The following is a 23,293-nucleotide window of genomic DNA, read 5'->3' as shown; positions in this document are numbered from 1 at the left end:
GCAGTGGGTCCAGACCTTTGCTTAGGTACGTGTTAATTTTGGCCATGACCAGCCTCTCAACCATTTCATCACAGTAGAAATTAATGCTCCAGGGTGGTAGTCGTTGAAGCAGCCCAAACTCCTCCTTTCGGGGACCGGGATGATTGATGCCCTTTTGAAGCTGGTGGGAACCTCTGACTGCCACAATGAGAGGTTGAAAATGTCCGTGAACACTCTGGCTAGTTGGTTGGTGCAGATTTTCAGAACCCTGCCAAGAATGCTATCAGGGCCTGACGCCTTGTGAGGGTTCACCCTCTTGAATGATGCTCTGACGTCGCCCTCAGAGACAGATATCACAGGATCCTCAGGCTTATCAAGGATTCTGATAGGGAGCGGGTAGTAGATTGTAGTAGATATTTTTTGGTTCTTCTCAAAGTGGGCAGAGAAGGTGTTCATCTCATTGGGTAGTGAAGCATTGCAGCCATCTATACTGTTTGACCTTGCTTTGTAGGCTGTAATGGCCTCCACTCCCTACCATAGCTGGCATGTATCTGGAATGTATACAAGTCACCGTGGTTCAAGGACACAGCTCACCATCATCTTCTCAAGGGCAGTTGGAGGTAGAGGGGGTGGTTGCTTAAAATTGCAATTGTAATCCTGCACTTGCCATTGATGCTTATAATAGACAAAAACTTTTATTTTCACAATGCCTTTTCTGGTAAACAAGTTGAATTAAGATTCAAGCAATCATCATCATTTTTCCTCTGCCTTTTTTTTCTGTGGATCTGTTTTAATTTTTTAAAGGATTGTCTGTTAAGGCTTAAACTAAGGAAGTATGATTTGATTTAATTCAATGTGCTAAGTTTCTCAAACTGACATGCTTTGCTCCTCAGTTATCGATTCGTCAAGCTCGAATGTCCTATTATGTGGAGTGATAAACCATTTTAATTTACATAAACATTGAAGTGCTATTTTGAGTGCTGTTTCTGCTGGTTCAGAGTTTCAACCAAATTTTCTCAAGAAATTTGGACCAGCACTATCAATTTTTCAATAACTTGAACCATAATTTTAATAAACAACCAAGTTAATTCCCATACGGTTATCAAGTTCTATAAGTGCTGACTTTTCATTTACCTTTGCAAAGGTAAAGGTAAAAGTCTTTGAAGGTTAAAAGGCCTTTGGGAAGATTGGCCACTGCAACAGATTTATTCAATGCAATAAGTTCTTCCAACTTCTTGAAAAACATTTAAAGCATAGCCAAAGTTTATAACCTCTCTGAATTTCTGCAACTTGAGTTTGGGGACTCCTCAGAATATTTTCACACTCTCAGCACTTAAACTAAAGTGGTTATTCAGTTTTTACTTCATATGATGTCATTATGTTGGGATCACTAGACATGATATGCTGTGGATTCCGCAAAGACTGCAGGCTGCTGGGCCAGGTACCCGAGCTGGGATTCGAGAGGGGGCTGAGGGCAAGAAGGGCATCTGGAGGGCCTCTGGCACTGAAGGCTTCCTGATCATGTCGGAGGTTTGGATCTGAAGCTTACGTTGTTAATAAATCGAACAGTCTGTACAGCTGCAGTGGCTGCGGGAATGCTGGAGGTGAATCCACGGACACAGTTATTCTAGAGGGACTCTCTTTTGCTTCACTTTCTCTCATACTAGTGACGACTCTTCATCTGCTATATTGCAGGAAAACATTTTTAATGTATTATTACATGACATGACAATATGAGGAAATGATAACCCTTTTTCTTCTTCTGTACCCCTTCTAATCCCTGACCTCTTTTGAGCCCCATTTCCCCCAGGCCCCCACCCATTTTCAACCCTCCACCTCCAATCTCTCCACTGGATGCTTTAATTCTCCCCCCCCCCCCACCACTTCTATTCCATTTCAGAATCAGAATCAGAATTTATTGTCATGTAATTTGAAGTTCTTGACCCTCTCCACGACTGAGCATCTGCCAGTCTTCTGTCTTACACTTTGACCTGTTTTCCACCTCTCCCACCTTACACTAGATATTCTTCTTCATTTTGCCTGACTTAAATGAGGAGTTTTGACTTGAAACACGGCCATTCTTTTTCTCCCATTGATGCTGCTCAATGTACAGACTGTGTACATTAGATTCCAACATCTCAGATGTGTATCTTCACATCAGTCAATTTCCTTTCTAAAAAACCCCAGATTTTAACAAAAATCAATGACAGGAAATTGTACAGATCCTGCGATTGACCTGCAATCCACAATGAAGGGCTCAGGCCTGAAATGTTGATTCCTATTTTCACTGCGTGAGTTTCTTCAGCATTTTTAGTTGTTATTCAGAAGAGTTTTGAATAAATTCACCACGTAACGTTATACAGTACCACTATGAATATTTTTCAAATATTTATAATTCTGGGGCAAAGCACTAAAAATTACTATTTTATCTTAGAAATTGAACTTTGAATTTTCCTGGTCTGCTGAGATCTCCTATATTGTCCAAATTTCAGTGTTTATTTCAATGGGGAAATTTAACTCAGCCCTAAATCCCTGGAATGTGCTGGTATCACTATTCATGTAACATTTTGAGACTATAACTCCCCAGATAGTTGTTTGCTGCTGATAGACTGCCCACATCAAAATGAAATTTCTTCCTTCAGGTTATAGCACCACTTCAGAATTATTTGATATTATGTGCCTTGCCTGAAATTCATTATTATTTCTGGTCCACTATAGTCTGTAAAGCACATGTTCAGTTAGAAATTAACAAACATTTGTGTCAGATTTTTGGCATACCAATTTAGATGTTTTGGAGAGAAAGTTAAAAACCAATGTGTTGATTCCAGAAGCCCATGTGGTATCTGCTCAAGCAGTTTAATGATGATCGATGTGAAGGAAGACTCACTCTTTGACTTGGAGTCTTTTAAAAACATTTTCCATTCTCACATCTGCTTCAAGGATGAGTTCACTTTGAGAATTAAGATTCTCATCTGCCAGTGTGGTTTGTTTCTCTGTCCTGCTCTATGAAGCCAATTTTGTCTTTGTTGTAAAGTACAGGTTGTACCTCCTTAATCTAGCGACATTGGGACCTGGTCATTGTCAGACCACAGAAAATGAGGAAAACAGAAATTGTTCCCTAAGGGAACTCCCTCTTTAAACATAACAAAACTTAAAACAGGAAATAATACTGTGGGGCAACACAGTTAGTGTAGTGGTTAGGGCAATGCCTTTATACCGCCAACGATTGGGACCGGGGTTCGAGTCCTGCACTGTCTGGAAGGAGTTTGTTCTAACGGCATCAGGTTCAATCTTGCTTGACCATGGGAGTGGCCGAACCACAGAGTGCTGGATAAGAGAGGTACAAGCTGTAATAATTTAATCAAGCAAATTATTTTGCATGACACACACCAACATTATTTGTTCAGTGATGCATTATTTTAACTTTTTTTTAATGTAACATATAACCATATAACAATTACAGCACAGAAACAGGCTATCTTGGCCCTTCTAGTCCACACTGAACCAAGTACTCTCCTCTAGTCCCACCTACCTTCACCTTGCCAATAACCCTCCATTCCCCTCCCATCCATATGCCTATCCAATTTTTCCTTAAATGACAAAATTGACCCTGCCGCCACTACTTCTCCCGGAAGCTCGTTCCATACAGCTATCACTCTCTGAGTAAATGAGTTCCCCTCATGTTACCTCTAAATTTTTGCTCCTTAACTCTTAACTCATGACCTCTTGTTTCAATCTCTCCTACCCTCAAGGGAAAAAGCCTATCCATATCAACTCTATCTATCCCCCTCATAATCTTAACTACCTCTATCAAATCCTCTCTAAACCTTCTACACCAAGGAATAAAGATCTAATCTGCTCAATCTTTCTTTGTAATCTAGATTCTGAAACCCAGGTAACATCTTTGTAAATCTTCTCTGCACTCTCTCTACCTTGTTGATATCCTTCCTATAATTCAGTGACCAGAACTGCACACAGTATTCCAAATATGGCCTCACCAATGCCTTGAACAGTCTCAACATCATCTTCCAACTCCTGTGTTCTATGCTTTGATTTATAAAGGCCTGCATACTAACTTCTCTCAATGTCCTGGGGAAAATCCCGTGGGGACCTGAAGACTTATCCACCTTTATATGCTTCAAAAGCTCCAAAACTTCCTCTTTCTTAATCACTACAGTTTCCATAATTACCCTCTTTGCTTCCTTTACCCGCACAATTCAATATCCTTCTCCTTAGTGAATACTGAAGAAAAGAATTTGTTCAAAATCTCTCCAATCTCATTTGGCTCCACACAGTTATCCGCTCTGATTCTCTAATGGACCAATTTTATCCCTCACTCTCCTTTTGCTATTAATATATAGAAACCTTCTGGATTTATTTTCACCCTCTTTGCTAAAGCCACCTTACACCTTCTTCTAGCTTTTCTTATTTCTTTCTTAAGATTCTTTTTACATTCAATGCATTCTCCACGCATCTTCTTCTTTCCTTGTTTCTTATATTTATTATAGGTCTCCCTCTTTTTTCGAACCAAGTTTCCAATGTCCCTAGAAAACCATACCTCTCTCAAACTTTTAACCCTGTCTTTTAACCTAACATAAAAATTTTGTACCCTCAAAATCTCACCTTTAAAATACCTCAATTTCTCTACTACATCCTTCCCATAAAACAACACTGCCCCTTCTCTAGTTTTTGCCTCTACGTATTGCTGTAAAAAAATATCCTGCACACATTTTACAAATTCCAACCCATCCAGCCCTTTCCCAGAATGGGTTTCCCAATCTATATTTGGAAAATTACAATCTCCCACTATCACAACCCTGTGCTTATTACAAATATCTGCTATGTCCCTACAAATTTGCTCCTCTAGTTCTCGCTCCCCATTAGGTGGTCTATAATCCACTAATACACCTCTATAAGTGGTGTATTATTAATACACCCTTTCCCATTCCTCAATTCCACCCTTACAGCCTCCCTGGATGAGCCCTCTAATCTATCTCGCCTAAGCACTGCTGTAATATTTTCCCTGACAAGCTATGCTACACCAATTCTATCACACCTAAAGCAGCGAAATCCCAGAATATTTAGCTGCCAATCACTCCTTCAACCATGTTTCACTATTTGCTACCATGTCATACTGCTGAGTGTCTATCCACACCCTCAGCTCATCCACCTTCCTTGCGATACTCCTAGCATTAAAGTATATGCATTTCAGAGATTTCCCACTTTTTATTCTCTGTTTGCCTATCTTTGCAAACAATTCTATTATGTATTTTTCTATCATCTCCCCTCCATCTTCGTACAGAGCATCTTCCTTCTCTATCACCTGCCTATTCACCCCCAAACTTTGTCTACAAGTTTTCTCTGTTGGGTTCCCTCCCCCCAACCATTCTAGTTTAAAGTCTCCTGAGTAGACTTAACAAATGTCCCTGCCAGGTTCCTGGTCCCCCTGGGATTCAAGTGCAACCCATCCGTTCTGTACAGGTCCCACCTCCCCCAAAAATGGTTGCAGTGATCCAGAAATTTGAATCCCTGCCCTTTGCTCCATTCCTTCAGCCACGCATTCATCCTCCACCTAATCCTGTTCCTGCTCTCACTGTCCTTCTTTTCAGCTCTCTACCCAACACTCTGTACTCATTTTTTAGGACATCTTCACTCTTCCTCCCTATGTCATTGGTACCTTCATGTACCATGACCGCTGGCTCATCTCCCTCCCACTTTAGAATATATTTTAAATAAAGACATACAACACAGTTATAGTTCCTTCTAGACCCAAAAACCTGTGCCACCTAAACCTACAACGCCTGACCATTTTGAAGGGTGAGAGGAAACTAGAACACCCAAAGGAAACTCATGCAGATGCAAATTCCTTACAGATAGTGCCAGATTCGAATTTAGATCGCTGGTGCGTTAATGGTGTTGTGTTAACTGCTGTACTAACATGCTGCCATCAATTTAAACAAACAGCACTGTAACAGGCCCATGTTGCCCAAATACTCCAATTAACCTACAATCCCCATATGTTTCGAAGGGTGGGAGGAAACTGGAGCACCTGGAGTAAATCCACGCCTGCATGGGGAAAACGTACAAATCCTTACAGACAGCACCAGATTCCATCCCGAGTCGCTGTCACTGCAATAGTGTTGCGCTAACCGCTACACTAACCGTACTGCCCCTATTATTCTTCTCTTGAGATGAAGGATGTTTTCCTTCCATTCCTTCCAAGAGGGGGTGATGAGGTTATAATGGGAACCACCGCCCCTTTCACAGATGGCCAGGTGTGCCTGATTGGACAGGCAGCTGTATAGTTACAGATGAATGGTGTGATCCCTCTGCCATTTTGACTGCACTTCTAACCAATGGATTCAACCTTTTCAGTCCTCCATCAAATGCTCCTCCATCATGTTGAATGGTCATGAGCTATGGAATACAGGTAATAATTTTTTGCAAGGTGGCTTTGATCACAGCCTTGAATTTTTTTCCTCTGCCTGGTAAGCTCTTTCATGACAGAGGTCAGAATAAAGTGTCAGTTTCAGAATCTAATGTTGGATGTGTTTTTCGTTTCATTGGGTTTGGAGGATTGGGTAGAATCTTTCCTGTGTCTCAAGGTGCTGTCTGTAAATGGTCAATGTTCCAGGGACACATGGAAGGTCAGGAATCACTGTTCCCTGATATACCACGTGTTTTGTGCCAGAGTTGAGAGTTTGATCTTCAAACAACCTTTTCCACAGTTGGCAAAAGACGGTGTTGGTCTTCTAAAGATGCTTTGTTGAGAGATGGTGATACACAAAGTGTGGTTCACTTTTTCCAGTGTTTTGCTTTATTGTAAGAGGGAGGAGCCAGGTTGGCCCTCCTGTGGACTTCAGTGAATGATGGTTATGTCGTTGACAAAGTCTTGGAGCTTGACCTCTGAATATGCACAACTGCAAGTGTTATAGGTTGTTTGATTTTGATCCTGGTTGAGCAATCCTGTAGGTTAGCTCCATTGTATTGGGAAGCTTTTTGGAGGTGTGGTCAGTATTGTGGTGAGAAAGGTGTTAAAGTGTCTAAAATTGATGCTGAACAAGTCTGCTCTGAGATTGGCTTTCTTGTGGATGCTTCCATTAGGATTAATACTTTGCAAAGGAAGAGAATGTTTAAAGGCTGTCATTTTTTTCACTCTGCTAGATATGTCACATGGAAAGTGCACTAATATTTTCTTACACAGACCTCTGGCCCGCATCTGATATACAGCATATGCCATCAGGTTTGTTTGCTGTCATCACAGACATCAGCCAACATTACTTCTGCTGAATTTGAGGAGTGTGTTCTATACACCCTCCCAGTTGATGAAGTGAAAGGCGTCAGTGAGGTTAGCCATGTTTACTGGATGATGCCTCTGTGCACACTTCTTTTGAAATTGCAGGGCACCAAAACATCGTGCCCATTATCCATTGGTGGAGGGAATCCTCACTGCAATTCAGGAAGTTGCTCTTCGGCCAGCAGTAGGAGGTGGAACCTTACACTGACTTTCCCTGCATGAGAGAGACAACAGTTGGATTTGTCTCTTGAAGGTGATCACAGTTCTGGTGTCTGTGAATTTTCAAGATTCAATTTATTGTCATGTAATAAAACAGGGTCATATTACATGAAATTGCTTTTGTCTCCCATAAGGCAGACAGATTCGCCATCAGCAGAAATTGCCTGAAACGCCTCTTACAGTCAGAGAAAGAGAAGCAAAAGAGAGTCCCCCCAGAGTCACTGAGTGTCTGTGGATTCACACCCAGCGCTCCCCGCAGCCTCCGCAGCCACACAGAGTCCAGTCCAAACCATTGGAAACTTGAGCTCTTATTCTCCATTTCCCAAATGAGGATTCATGACTGAAGCTCCTTACTCTGTACTAACTTAAACACAGATGTCAATGATGTCCAATGTCTTGTTATTTTTCAGTTGGGTTATATTCTTTTCAACCTTATCAGGCAGATTAATAGAGTAATGTGGGATAGATGTAAGGTTGCCTGCATCAAGAACCAAGTCATTGTTGCTTCTTCAGTCTTGATAATTGTCGGACTCTGGCTTTACCTTACTCTTAATTTAGTCTATGTGTAGTCTGAGTCCAGCGTGTTCTTTGAATGAAGTGATAGGAGAAGGTATTCGGTTCAACAGTCAATTTATTACACAGCACAAGAATAAAACTTAACAGAGCTCTGGGTCAGTCATTAGTTCATAGGTCACCTGCACAGTGAGCTACTCCCCAAGACTGACCCCTATTGTCCAGTTGGCTCAGTTTATATAGGTCAACCTTATCATACAGAACAAAAGTTGGCTTCCTTTGCTAGATTTCATTATCATACAGAACAAAAGTTGTCTTCCTTTGCTAGATCTTTTTGCATAAGGGTTATCACAAGTCATCTCCTGTTTTGCAGATATCTGGGGTGTAGCACTCCCATCTTAATCCTCCAGGCCAGACTATCCTGTTGAGTTGATCAGAAATTAATTCAACCCCAGATATTTCTAATCACCATTCTGTTCTTGTCTGGCCAATTTCTGCTGTTCTCTTTAACACCTCCTCCTGCCTTAATCTTCCTCCTAGACTGGTTTTCCATTCCCTTTGTTTCTTGCAGGCCATTCTTTGTTCTGATCTGGCCTGTGTCTCCTGTGCTACTCACCACCTCCTTTAGTTTGAGCATTCCTCCTAAATCGTTTTATGCATTTCCTCTCCCTGTATTTTGGAGCAGACAATTTTGCTCAGCCAACTTTGCTCCATGCTGTGATTGCCACTTAATCACATTCCTTTTTCCCTGAACCATGCAGTAAATATACACTTATTAATTAATCATTTATTTCATACTGTTTTAACCCCTAGATTCCAACAGTCCCCCTTTTGGTCTCATGAAAATGAGACCAACCACCTGTTACCTTATTAGACCAAGACCTCAGGAGTTTTTGCAAGGACCAGCATCTCCGACCCCTTGTTAAACTTAACCTCACAAACTTGGCCATTATGAACACACTTCAGTTCAGTGGGGGCCCCAACACAGTGTTCAGGAACGTCAGTCCAATCCGCAAAGTACTGTTTCTGTTCATTATGGGCCTCCCAGGCTGATCATAAACACTTTGTACAGTTGTTTCCTTCTCCAGATGCTTCAAGGGCTAGGAACAACATCACCCATAGTCCCCACATAGTATTCATCTCAGCTCCCTTCATTGTTTGATGCCAATAAATTGATTATGCCGTCAACCACTGATACACAGTCACCATAGTCCAATAGTCTCTTTAAAAAGGGACGTTAAGTGTTCTTAGTCCGTGGTTGCTTCACAGGTTCTCAGTCACCTCCGTTCGAATCTGTTCCAGTGTCCGTGTCGGTGGGTCCGTTGCTGCACACTGACTCCAATGATACCACGTCTCGCCTTTTCCTTGTAGTCGAACCGCGTGGGACGTCCTCTCCACCACTCTGTAGGGTCCTGTCCACCTGGGCTCCGACCACTTTCTTTTGATGACCTTTAGCAGAACCCACTCCGCAACTGAAGGTATCGGTGTTTCCCCTTCTCTGTTGGGACTTGTGACCTGTTGTGAAAAATCTGACACCAGAGCCGTTAGTTTTTCATAATAAAGCTTGCATCCCATTGAGCTTACCTCATTCTTCGTAGTCTGAATTCCGGCTCCCGGTCCTGGAAACTGGTGCCCTGTTTGTAGTTCATATGGAGTAAATCCTGTCACAGAACTTACCGAACTCCTTATTGACATCAATGCCAGGGGCAACGCATCCACCCAATTTAGTTTGGTCCGTGCCTGTACTTTCCCGATCTTACTTTTTATTGTTTGGTTCATCCTCTCCACTTTCCCTTGGGATTGCGGATGGTACACCGTTCCAAAGGCATGTTTCAATCCCAACATTGCTTCTACCTCCTGTAGATCATTATTCTTAAAATGACTTCCATTATCAGACCTAATTTTTCTAGGAAATCCGTGTCTCGGAATATACTGGTTGTTCAGGAATTTACATACCGTCCTTGCATCTTCTCTTTTGGCAGGGATTGCCTCCGGCCACCCTGTGAACACATCTACTGCTACTAAGAGGTATCGATAGCCACTTACCCTCTCAATCATGTCCGTATAATCAAGTACGATTTCCTGCCCTGGTAACTTAGGTAGCGGGAACTGACCTTCATGTGGCTTTACAGCCGCCTTTACATTGAAAGCTATACATACCTCACACTCTCTAATATGGTTCTCCACCATCGCCAGCAGGAAGGGGTGCCACCAATGTATCAAGTACCTTATCATCTGCTTCTTTCCACAGTGTGTTAGCCCATGCGCCTCCTCGAGGAGGGGTTTCATGAGTCCAGATGGTAAAACTGGCCTCCCGTCTATCGATCTCCATAGTCCTTGATCCTTGGTTGCCCCCCTTTCCTCCCATACCATCCTTTCCTGAGGTGATGCCTTTGATTGTCCTGTATTATTACTTCTACCCTACATGGTGGTAATAAGTCATGTGCTGTTCTGTCTGCCTGTATCATAATAAACTGAGGGCCGTATCCTGCTGCCCTTTTAGCGGCCATGTCCGCTTCCTGATTTCCCCGAGCCACCATCGTATCTGTTCTATCATGTCCTTTACATTTAAGAACTGCTAATGCCCTTGGTTTCAGGAGGGCCTCAGCCAGTTTCCTAACGTCCTTCTCGTGTTTAATTGGGGTCATTGCTGCTGTTAAAAACCCACTTCTAATCCATATAGATCCTTGTCCTTTTGCCTCATATTCCTGTACCTCCTTGGCTGCTTCCCTCTCTGCTTCTCCTAAGTACAGTACCAGCCGGATTTTTTCAAACCCTCGTGGTACCTTCTCCTGATTCTGCAGCTCTCTCCATATCTGTTCGTACCATGCCATAGCCTGTACCTCCTCTCCCTTCAGTAATCCTCCCAGTAATTGATTCCTTGTTTTTTCCCACTGTCGGTTTACAGATGGGGGAACCCCTCTGTCTCCCCCGAGCTCTTGCCCTACATCCCTATTTACTCCTTCCATCTCCGTTCTGATCTTTAACCCTTTAGACTTCGTACTTCACTGGGTCTCTCCCCTGGTAGGATTTTGACACCCTGCAATTTACTTCGTCCCTTCCCACGTTATTATAAACACCAGCGGCACACTGTACACAATCCTTAAACAAATACTTATTATAAACTATTATGATACACTAGACGATTCCTAAACAGATACTTATCCACTATAGAAGCAAATAACTATAATACAATACACCTTATACAGATACTGATTATACACTACTATGGCACACGATCCTTAGTCAAATACTTATTACACACTATAGAAGCAAATAACCATCACCATACACCTTATTCTAATTGGCCAAGTGTCTAAAGCTATCTCTCGAGATCGCTACGAGGGGACTCCAACCCCGTTCTACTAGGAGGACTCCAACCCCCTTTTTACTACAGGGGACTCCAACCCCGTTCTACTAGGAGGACTCCAACCCCCTTCTACTACAGGGGACTCCAACCCTGTTCTACTAGGAGGACTCCAACCCCCTTCTACTACAGGGGACTCCAACCCCATTCTACTAGGGGGACTCCAACCCCCTTTTGTTTTATTCTTTGGCTTTAACGAGGGCTTTTGCAGAGTAGTGACAACACACAATTTATCTTTGCCAATAGCAGAACTTCGTTAAAACAGGCGTCTGCTTACCTCCCTTTGTAGGATGGTCACTTGTTGTTATCACCACACCACAATCGACCGGTGTTTCGTATCTTTTTCTTCCGTCATTTCTTCATCTTCATCACGTCGGGGTCACCAAATTGTCGGACTCTGGCTTTACCTTACTCTTAATTTAGTCTATGTGTAGTCTGAGTCCAGCGTGTTCTTTGAATGAAGTGATAGGAGAAGGTATTCGGTTCAACAGTCAATTTATTACACAGCACAAGAATAAAACTTAACAGAGCTCTGGGTCAGTCATTAGTTCATAGGTCACCTGCACAGTGAGCTACTCCCCAAGACTGACCCCTATTGTCCAGTTGGCTCAGTTTATATAGGTCAACCTTATCATACAGAACAAAAGTTGGCTTCCTTTGCTAGATTTCATTATCATACAGAACAAAAGTTGTCTTCCTTTGCTAGATCTTTTTGCATAAGGGTTATCACAAGTCATCTCCTGTTTTGCAGATATCTGGGGTGTAGCACTCCCATCTTAATCCTCCAGGTCAGACTATCCTGTTGAGTTGATCAGAAATTAATTCAACCCCAGATATTTCTAATCACCATTCTGTTCTTGTCTGGCCAATTTCTGCTGTTCTCTTTAACACCTCCTCCTGCCTTAATCTTCCTCCTAGACTGGTTTTCCATTCCCTTTGTTTCTTGCAGGCCATTCTTTGTTCTGATCTGGCCTGTGTCTCCTGTGCTACTCACCACCTCCTTTAGTTTGAGCATTCCTCCTAAATCGTTTTATGCATTTCCTCTCCCTGTATTTTGGAGCAGACAATTTTGCTCAGCCAACTTTGCTCCATGCTGTGATTGCCACTTAATCACATTCCTTTTTCCCTGAACCATGCAGTAAATATACACTTATTAATTAATCATTTATTTCATACTGTTTTAACCCCTAGATTCCAACATATGTTCACGTGCTTTTGTCTCCTAGTGGGGTATGCCTTGGGTGTATGGGCCATTGTTGACCTGGACAACATACAGATGATGGAATTGCAAAGAAGTTGCAGGATGCAGCATTTTTTTCTATCCAGGTTCCATCCTTTAGTTAACAGGCTTTCTCCTGTATTTTGGCCTCATCCTTTCCCTTGAACCATGATGAAGCTTCCATTCAAGGAAAAGCTGGGATTTATTTAACATAATGTTAAAATGTAGAGATATAGTAACAGTAACAGGCCCTTCCAGCCCAGGAGCCTGCGCTGCCCAAATACTCCCATGTGACCAATTAACATCCTAACCCTGCAAGTCTTTGGAATGTGGAATAAAACCATAGCATCCGAAGAAAACACACACAAGTCACAAGGAGAGCATGAAATCTCTTTACAGACAGTGCTGGATTCTAACCTGGGTTGCTGGAGCTGTAATGAAATAGTGTTGCACTAATTGCTACGCTAACCATCCCACTCTAACTTGTGGCTAATTAGCTCCTGGTTCTTTCAGTCATTCTTGTGAAGCCAGTCAAGATAGTTTTTGGTTAAAGAAACCAGGAGTCTCTTCTCATGAACCAATTACAGTGGAGTTCATGGTAATCCATGTTATTGATGAATATTTTGCAGCTCTTGGCTGTTTGTCAGGCACTATCTCCAACATTAATCATCAATTAATGTATTACAGCAATGCTGTAATATGGCATCTGCTATAACTTCAGTGGCTATGCTGATAACTAAGATGAGAGCAACAGTGATGATTTTTGCTGTTGAAGATAAATGGGTGAGAGAACTGAATCAGTAATTGTTAGTGCATTTTCTGCATGACATCTCTAACAAGAGGAAGAAATGGCAACCTTTAAACATTTTCTTCCTGTGGATTGTATAGTGGAAGCAGTGGGTTAGTTGGGAGGAGAGGGTAAAACGGACTAATTGTTTCTTTGAAGCTGAGAGTTTTATAAAAAAATTACCTTTGTATCTCAATGAAATAAGTATGCTTAACTCTAGTATTTGTTCAGCTTGCTTGATCATTCTTTCACAGAAGTGCCCCTTCTTTATTTGAATAAGCAACTGGTGGTTTAATCTGATAGAAATCAGGGTTGCCCTTAGCAACATTTGCGTATTGTACAATATCAGTCCTGTGACTAGCTGTTGTCTGGTCTGCAACAGTATCTGCAGGAGGTTTCAGAGGCAGTCTGTGGAAGAGACATTTAAAATTTTTGTGAAGTAATTAATTACTCATTCATAGAGTTCAACTCAAAATTCTGACCATTTCTTTGCCTATGCAGAGGCTGCTTGACCTGCTGGGATCTTTGAACCATTTATTTATTTTGCTCTGGTTTCCAGATATGTAATCTGTTGTGTCTCCAATTACTCCAATCCTATTTTTCTCTATTGAAAACATTGGTAAAATACAATAGAATTAAAAAGAAGACCGCAGAGCCCACCTCACTGACAAAAGACAAAGGAGGAAAAACCCAACACCCAACCCCAACCAACCAATTTTCCCTTGCAACCATTGCAACCGTGCCTGTCTGTCCCGCATCGGACTTGTCAGTCACCAACGAGCCTGCAGCAGATGTGGACATTTACCCCTCCATAAATCTTCGTCCGCGAAGCCAAGCCAAAGAAAAAAGAAGAAACAGGAAAGTCTGCAGACGTTGTGATTATAATAGGCTTTGACAAATTATGAAGGGCTACAGCCCAAAATGTCAGCTTTATATCTTTATCTTTAAATTTAAAATTTACCAGGGTAACAGGCCATTTCAGCCCACAAGTCCTTGCTGCCCAATTTACACCCAATTAACTACAGTCCCAGTACATTTTGCTATATGAAGGATACTATTTGACCTGCTGGGTTGCTTCAGCATTTTGTGTGTGCTGATATGTTTCCTCCATTGTACATAGTTATCATTGTCAGTTGTATATATGGAGCTGGCTCGCCCACGGATGACTCATACCCTATGGCTCCTCCCCCGTAGACCTGGGCCATAAAGGTCGAGCCACCTTTCCCTTGCCACCATTCTTATCCTGGGATTCGGCCAGCAAGTTTCTTCTGTGTATTAAAGCCAATCGTTTCCTCAACTTGTCTCTGTGGTTACTGGTAGTGCCTTACAATTTAATACATAGAAATTATCCCTCTGGTAATGGAGAAACTGCTGCGCCCCACTCGACTAGAAGTGGACCCCCAAGTCCCAGGAGGATCTGAGCTCTGTGAGCAGTGGATAAGCTGTTTTGGTAATTTCCTCGAGGCCGCTGCCGATCTGTTGGACTCTGACGAAAAGAAGTTCAAGGTACTGCAAGCAAGAGTCGGCCAGTGAGCGTTCCATGCAATCAGGGGCTGTGCCACATATGTTGAGGCAATGGCTGAGCTCCGGGCCCTCTATAAATCGAGGATCAACGACATCTAGTCACATTATCTCTTGGCCTCCCACAGGCAACAACCTAGTGAGTTGGCCGAATAATTCATTTGTGTACTGTTTGTGCTGGGGAAAGACTGTGGGGGTAGTTCAACAACTCCTGTACCAGTGGCCCAGTCCAATTACATTTGGCAGTGTCTCCTTGAAGAAGACCAGTTGCCACTGAAGTGAGCTATACAGTTAATCAGGACTCTAGACTCGGCCCAGCGCAACACAGAATCAATCGCAGGCAAAATGGGCCCTCCATTTGCATGCCTAAAATGCTGCCATCTTGAGAGATGGCATCAGGGACGGGCGACCCGACGACGGCAGCGGTGTTAACCGAATGTGCGAAGTGCTTTTTCTGCTGGCAAGCAAAGCACCCAAGGCAGCTTTGTCCTGCGAGGGACGCAACTTTCAGGCTGCAGAAAGAGGGAAGACTATCTGCGGGTATGTCAAGCTAAGACCTCCACTCAAAGCAGCGTGGCATGTATGGCTGACAGATGGATCCCGCTTCTAGTTCCGATAAAGACCACATGTGCGCAGAGAGGAGCGCCGTCTTACTCACCACAACCCCCACCTTCTGCATGGTCTGCACAGGCGCAGACCACTCTGCCAATGCCAATTCCGCCTTCTTCCTTGACCTTGGCAGCCATGACTGCATGGTCAACATGGAGGCTGCCATCTTGTGCGTCGGGCCTCCACACTGACGACGAAGACGACACAGCGATCCTGGCATCTGTAATGCTGAATCAGACCAGCTCAATGATGCAGATTGAGGTGAATGGACATAAAATGAACTGCCTATTTGACAGCGGCAGCATGGAGAGTTTTATTCACCTGGACGTTGCCTGCAGACTCTCGCTCCAAGTCTGGCCGATGAGTGGCTCGATATCGCTGGCATCCAAAGACCACCAAACTGACATCAGGGGGTATTATGTTGCTTCTCTCATGGTGGGAGATGAGCGTTACAATAATTTCTCACTACTTGTTATGCCCCAACTCTGTACACCAATCTTCTTGGGCTTGGACTTTCAAAGCCAGTCACGAGATAGACAACAGACTCGCCAAGGCAAATAGCACCTTTGGAAGACTACACAAAAGAGTCTGGAAAAACAACCAACTGAAAAACCTCACAACGATTAGCGTATACAGAGCCATTGTCATACCCACACTCCTGTTCGGCTCCGAATCATGGGTTCTCTACTGGCATCACCTACGACTCCTAGAACGCTTCCACCAGCGTTGTCTCCGCTCCATCCTCAACATTCATTGGAGCGACTTCATCTCCAACATCGAAGTACTCGAGATGGCAGAGGCCGACAGCATCGAATCCACGCAGCTGAAGATCCAACTGCGCTGGGTAGGTCACGTCTCCAGAATGGAGTACCATCGCCTTCCCAAGATCATGTTGTATGGCGAGCTCTCCACTGGCCACTGAGACAGAGGTGCACCAAAGAAGAGGTACAAGGACTACCTAAAGAAATCTGTTGGTGCCTGCCACATTGACCACCGCCAGTGGGCTGATATCGCCTCAAACCATGCATCTTGGCACCTCACAGTTCGGCGGGCAGCAACCTCCTTTGAAGAAGACCGCAGAGCCCACCTCACTGACAAAAGACAAAGGAGGAAAAACCCAACACCCAACCCCAACCAACCAATTTTCCCTTGCAACCGCTGCAACTGTGTGTTCCTGTCCCGCATCGGACTTGTCAGCCACAAACGAGCCTGCAGCTAACGTGGACATTATCCCTCCATAAATCTTCGTCCGCGAAGCCAAGCCAAAGAGAAGAGAGACACAAAAGAGCAAGTACGGGATCTATTCTGGGACCTCTGCTCTTTGTGATTTTTTTTAAACCACCTGGAGAAGAATTAGAAGGATGGGTCAGTAGATTTGTGGATGGCATAAAGATTGGAGGTGTGTGGATAGTATTGAAGGTGGTCAAAGGTTACAACAAGATAGGATGCAGATTTGGGTAGAAAAGTGGGAGATGGAGTTCAATCGGGATTAATGTGAAGTGATGCATTTTGGAAGGTCAAACTTGAGTGGATAATTCATTGCAGGATTCTTAACAGTGTGGAAAGACAGAAGGACGTTGGATTTTCAGGTTTCAACACAGGTTGATAGGGTAGTTAAGAAGGCTTATGGTATGCTTCATTATTCAGGAGAGTGAGTTCAAAAGTGTAAAACTAATAAATTCCCCAGCCTAAATATAACATATGTAATTAAAGTCTAAGATATTTCCAACCAGCCCACAGAAAAACTTAGACACAAAACAAACACAAAACACACAAGACTCACAAAACTTCGATCTTAACCCAGGAATACTGGTCCAGAAATGGTAGATGTGTCACATAACAATTTTAACCTCATATTCACACATTTCCATTGAAAAAGATCACTTGGTTGATTCCTGTGTTACAAGCTAACAACTCTCTTAATCTTGTTAGAGATTAAAGGGACTTTGTTAGCACTAACAAAAGAACAGCAACAGCAAAACGTCACCAGATTATGGTAAATTCAAAATAACAGTTTTTATTAAACCAATAATAACTTACTTATCTCTAACTTAAACTCTAACTTAAGCCCCAGTATATGCAAATGTGTGTGAGTTTATGTGTGTGTGTGTCTATTTTCAAACTTCAGCATCATTTTGGTCTTGCTTGAAGGTCTTAAATTTTCAGTTCAGAAATAATTATGAAGCGCTTTTGAACATTATATCTTTAGGCTTCCTTAACTCAATTATTTTGATAATTTGTCCTTCAGAGAGATTTTCTTCACACGAGTGTTTTCTTCTCTCAAATGAAGACTTTGGAATTTGGGTTTCAAATGATGAAACTGCCCTCTTTATCTTAGAGTCAGACAGGTGTGGACTTTTCCCCTTCTGCAGGAAATATTGCTGCTTTCAATCTTGTTTGAACAGGACCGTGAGGTCCCTTAAAAATGACTTCTTTGTCTCTCATTTTGATAATATATTTCTTGCAAATTTCTCATGCACATGGTATGTGAATCATTTCAGTCTCTGAAGGTCATAATGTCTCTTGACACTGCAGTGCTAAAAGCATCTAAGTCCACTTATGCCTCCGTGATGTCTGCTGACATGAGAACGAAATGGCTGTGCGTTTATAAAGGTGCTACTGAAATAACACCTATTGTTTTCAGTATATCAAGAAGTGTCATAAATCCTTTCATCTCTTGGCTTCAACTGCAATCAGCAGCCATTCTGTATTTCAAACTGGCTTCTGTGGTCAATGATGTTTAAAATGCAAATGTGTTTGATGATGCTGAAGCTGCAAAGAACCATGTGTGTCTGTGGAAATGCTGTTGCGTTGCCTTTGTTTACCTGACCACCCAAACTAACTTATTAAGCTATATCTAGATGAAATATAGTTTTAATCTTAAACTAAGGATTAATATTAATACAGATCTGTTACACCTGGAATGAAATGGTTGCCTTTGAGATTCAATGATCTACCTCAATAAACTGCGGTCAATGAAATGAAGGCCTTGGCTTTGACTACGAAATGAGGGTGTTCGTCCCATCAAATCTGTGAAAGGTTAATTTTAAGGTTTTCCCTCTCCATACTTCAAATTGTTCCCAAATAGTTATGTATCCACCCCTCTTTGGGCATCTAACATTAAAAGAGCCTTTATTCTTATTTCTGGGGTACTCCAGACTCTTAACTACTATCAGTGAGATAAAAATCATAAAGTTACATTGGTTCTTTCATCAATCGCCTTCATTTTATGATCCTTTTTTGCAACCCAACCACCAATCACAGTAGTTTCTTCATGGTTTTAATTACATCTAGCAGATAATCCAAAAACCACCCCAATTCTCCAATCTTGTCACACCACTGAAGCTCTTCAGCTTTGCAATCATTTTGATAAAGCTCTTCTGCATCTCCTCCAAAACCTTTACATAACAATGCATGGTGCACAAAACTAAATGGACAGCAGTAGTCAGACCATATATTTAAATAAAGATTCTTTATATTAGAAATACAATTGCAATCCCTCTACCATCAGACTCATCCTTGACAAGCTCAATTAGAATTTATGGATTCTTGCTTGTGTACTCTATTGATAAGAAAAAAAAAGCCCACCCATCCCAGTACCATCCTCGTGAATCTTTTCTGCACCCTCTCTATCTTAGTCACATCCTTCCTACTGTATGGCAACCAGACCTGCGTGCAATATTACAAGTGTTGTCTATAGATGTCCCAACTCCTGAACTCAATGAAGTTCTTGTCCAATGACATACACTTTCTTCACTACTTTGCCTACCTGTGTTGCCAGTATCAAAGAATTATGCATTTTTATCCTTCCATCTCTCTGTTCTCAGAACTCCCCTTGTCCCTTTCATTTACAGTGCAGTTCTTCCCTTGTCTAACTTTCCAAAATGTAGCACTTTGCACTTGTCTGAGTTAAATTCCCTTTACTCACTTTCTCAATTGATCGAGATCCTGTTGTAACCTTTGACATCCTTATCACTGTCTACAACAGCCATTCTTAACCTTTCTTTAGCTATGGCTGCTTAAGATCCTGCTCAAAGTTTATGGTCGCTCTTCCCCTTACATGTACTGTGGTCCCGGGGGGGGGGGGGGTGCATGGACCCCATTGAGAATGGTTGGTCTGCCAATTTTGGAGTCTCACAAGTTTCTAATCATGTTATCTACATTTCCATCCATGTCATTAATAGTGTTGTGATCGTGTACTTACTTTTGTCAGGAGGAGAGTGAGAGCATCAGGATCACCCATGTGGCAGTGAGCCAATGAGAAGGTCAAAGGAGTTTAGCTGGGTGATGTTTGGGAAGCTGAAAATGCAATGTTGTGTCTAGTGACTAATAAAGAAAGTTGACTTCATGGTGGGCTGAAAGAAACAAGTGAGTATATTCTTTATTTGTTTGTAAGCTGTAGGAAATCAGTGCTATTACAATAGATATGAAAACAGCAAGGAATCAGCATCAATCTTGACATCACACCATTGGTCATGGGCATTCACAATGTAAAGCAATCCTCCATTACAACTTCTTGAGTTGTCCAACAAGCCAATTGTGCATCCAATTGGCTAGCTCTCCTGACATTCCAAGTGGCCTCTTTTTTAATCAACCTATCAACCATGCAGGACCTTTTCAAATCTCTTGCTAAAGTGCATGGAGACAACGTCTATTGGCCTATACCTGAAAACCCTCTTGGTCCCCTCTTCAAATCCTAAGAACATAAGGATTAAGAGTAGGAGTTGGCCATCATGCCCATCAAATCTGCTCCACCATTCAGTAAGATTATGGCTGATGTAGATGTGGATTCAATTCCACCTACCTTGTCATTTTTATATGGAACAACAACAAGGATTTGCACCACTTAGGACATTCCCTGTTCTCACTGATGCCATCAGGAAAGAATTGAAGCCCCAGGTTCAGGAACAGCTGCTACCCCTCCACCTTCAGACTCCTAAACAGACTCAGAGACTCATTTAAAGACTCTTTGTACATTATTTATCACTGAATATTTACTTTTTTCTGTATTGCAGTCAATTTATTTACATCTCTCTTTTTTATACACACCTTTTTTCTTGCATATAGTTTACAGTTACCAATAATTAGAAATTCTGCCTGGCCTGCGGGAAAAAGAATCTGAGTTGTATGTAATGATGTTCTCTGACAATAAATTTTAACTTTGAATGTTTCCCTATAACACATAAATATATCTATTTAATGAGACATCCTCTATTGCCACCTTGGGCAGAGAATTTCATAGATTCACTACTCTCAGGTAACAGCAGTTCCTCCACATCTCTGTCCTATTGTTTTACCAGTGGAAACAACTTTCCTCCCTTTACCTTACCTTTCCCTTTCATAATCATAAACGTTTCTATAAGAACTCTCTCTTTCTTCTAAATACCAGCAAGTATATTCCCAGGTGCCTCAATCTCTCCTCAAAGGCTAATACACTCCCCTCCCATCGGCTTGACATGCCTCCCAAGATCAATCCTACCCGTAGCCCTCTGCATGCTCCCCATTTCACTCTGCCTTCATCAGTCAATGAGGTTGACGGATGTTCCAATCTTTTGTGATTATTAACGGTGCATCATCTCGCATCTCCAGAATCAACCCAGTGAACCTCCTCTGCACCACCTTCAACCCACCACCTCCTCTGTTACAACTGGAGATGTGCCCTCTTCCAGCTGACAGGCATGTTCAGGGGGTGATGCAATAATATAGTGTAAAAGGAGCAGCCCTGGGAATTCTAAGCATCAGGGCAAACAAGGTCAACAAAACCTGCTGCTGAATATCACCATCTCTCAGTTTATTTTAGAAATACAACATGGTTACAAGCCATTTTGGCCCACGATTTGCACCCAATTAACCGGCATCCCTGGCACATTTCAAATAATGGGAAGAAACTGGAGCCCCCGGGGTAAAGTCACGCAGACATGGGGAGAAGGCACAAACTCCTTACAGACAACGTGGGTTTCGAACCCCAGCCCGATCAATGGCGCTGTAAAGGTGTTGCTCTAACCACATTGCCCTGGATCAGTGCTACTTGACATTGAACAATAGAAGTTGTAAAATAGCAGGAGCATACTTTGCTGGGTTCTTCAGTATTCATCAAGAATAGGTCAGGAACACTACCTAAGAATGAGTTGACCAACTCTCGATGGATATTACTGCCAGACTGAAACTGTGGTAGATGGTGACTTAACATGAGTATAAACTGAGAGGTCTGTGACTTACCAATCAATCTGTTGGAGATGAATCAGTCTGTTAGATGAAACTGTGTCTTTTCACCATGGCCTCGATAGTGTTGTGAGCTTGCTGAATGCAATAGTTTCTGTAGAGATTGAGCAATTTGGACTTCCATTAGATAGTATGTGCTATCAGTGATTTTAAATAAAACTCCAGTTAATCATACATTGCAGCCTTGTGGTCCAGCAAACCCCTCGTTCGGCCATTAGTACAATCCTAGGGACCAATTCTATTTCACCAATTTCAGAAACACTTTCAGGAAGTAGCTCCAGTGCACCTAAATCTGAAGTGGCTGCTGGATGGAGCTAACCAATTCCACACATCAGAGCAGAGGAAACTGGCATTGCAAGAGGAATAGAGGGGGCAAAATTTGTTAGCTGTGTCCAAGAACGATTCCTGACTCAATAAGTGGGCCAACCAACGAGAGGAGAAGCCACATTGGATCTAGTACTGGGTAATGAAGCTGATCAGATGACAGAACCCTCAGTGGGGGAGCATTCTATGATAGGAATAACTCCCTGAGCTTTATCATAGCTATGTACAAAAGCAGGCAAAATGGTAAAGGGAATGACTGATTACAATGGGATAAGGCAGGAACTAGGGAGAGTAAATTGGGAATAGATGTTCTTGAGAGAAGGCACAGAAGTAATGTGCAGGATGTTTAGGGACCACATGTGCTGGGTTCTGGATAGGTTTGTCCCACTGAGACAAAAGATGGTAAAAAAAGGGAACTGTAGTTGCCAAAATAGGTGAGATAGCTTTTTAGGAAGAAGAAAGAAGCATGCATCATTTTAAGAAGCAAAAAAAAAGGAAGGCTCATGAGAATTATATGGTAGCTAGCAAGGAACATAAGAAAGGACTTAGGAGAGATGTAAGGGGGCATGAGAAGGCTTGGCAAGTAAGACTGAGGAAAACCCCAAGGCGTTCTATGCATATGTGAAGAACAGAAGGTTGACGAGAATGAAGGTGCAGCCGTTAAAGGATAAAGGAGGAAACCAGTTCCTGGAGGTGGAGGAGGTAAAGAAGGTCCTAAATGAATATTTTGCTTCACAATTCATCAGAGAGAAGGACTTTGGTCAGTATAGAATAGGTTTATGTGCTGAAGCATGTTGAGGTTAAGAAACATGAAGTGCTGGATCTTCTTAAAATTATTCAGGTTGAATAGTCCCCAGGACCAGGCAAGACATGGCCCGGGTTGCTAAGGGAAGGGAGGGAAGGGATTACTGGGCCATTGGCAATGATCTTTGCATCCTCCTTGGCCACAGGAGAGGGGCTGGAGGATTGGAGAATAGCAAATATGGTCCCTTTGTTTAACAAAGATATTAGGGAGTCTTATATCAGTGGTGTTCAAACTATTGGAAAGGATCCTGAAGGACAGGACAGTATCTACAAGCATTTAGAGAAGTGCAGTCTTTTCAGAGATAGTCAACACAGTTTTGTGAAGGGATGGTCATGCCTCACAAGCCTAATTAAGTTTTTGAGGAAGTAGCAAAAGAAATTGTTGTGTATATGGATGGAACAACAAATCAATTGATAAGGCATTTGACAAGG

The 23,293-nt window shown here is 42.4% G+C and overlaps 1 protein-coding gene across 1 annotated transcript in view; it reads left to right on the top strand.

Annotated features, from left to right (window-relative positions):
* LOC138747780 (heparan sulfate glucosamine 3-O-sulfotransferase 3B1-like) overlaps nt 1-23,293 on the top strand; it is a 282,890-nt gene that overhangs the window by 174,613 nt on the left and 84,984 nt on the right. The gene's annotated exons all lie outside the window — the stretch shown is intronic.

Source organism: Narcine bancroftii, chromosome 12 (genome assembly GCF_036971445.1).
Source record: "Narcine bancroftii isolate sNarBan1 chromosome 12, sNarBan1.hap1, whole genome shotgun sequence".
Classification (NCBI taxonomy): domain Eukaryota; kingdom Metazoa; phylum Chordata; class Chondrichthyes; order Torpediniformes; family Narcinidae; genus Narcine; species Narcine bancroftii.
This window is presented reverse-complemented; position numbering and strand designations above follow the sequence as displayed.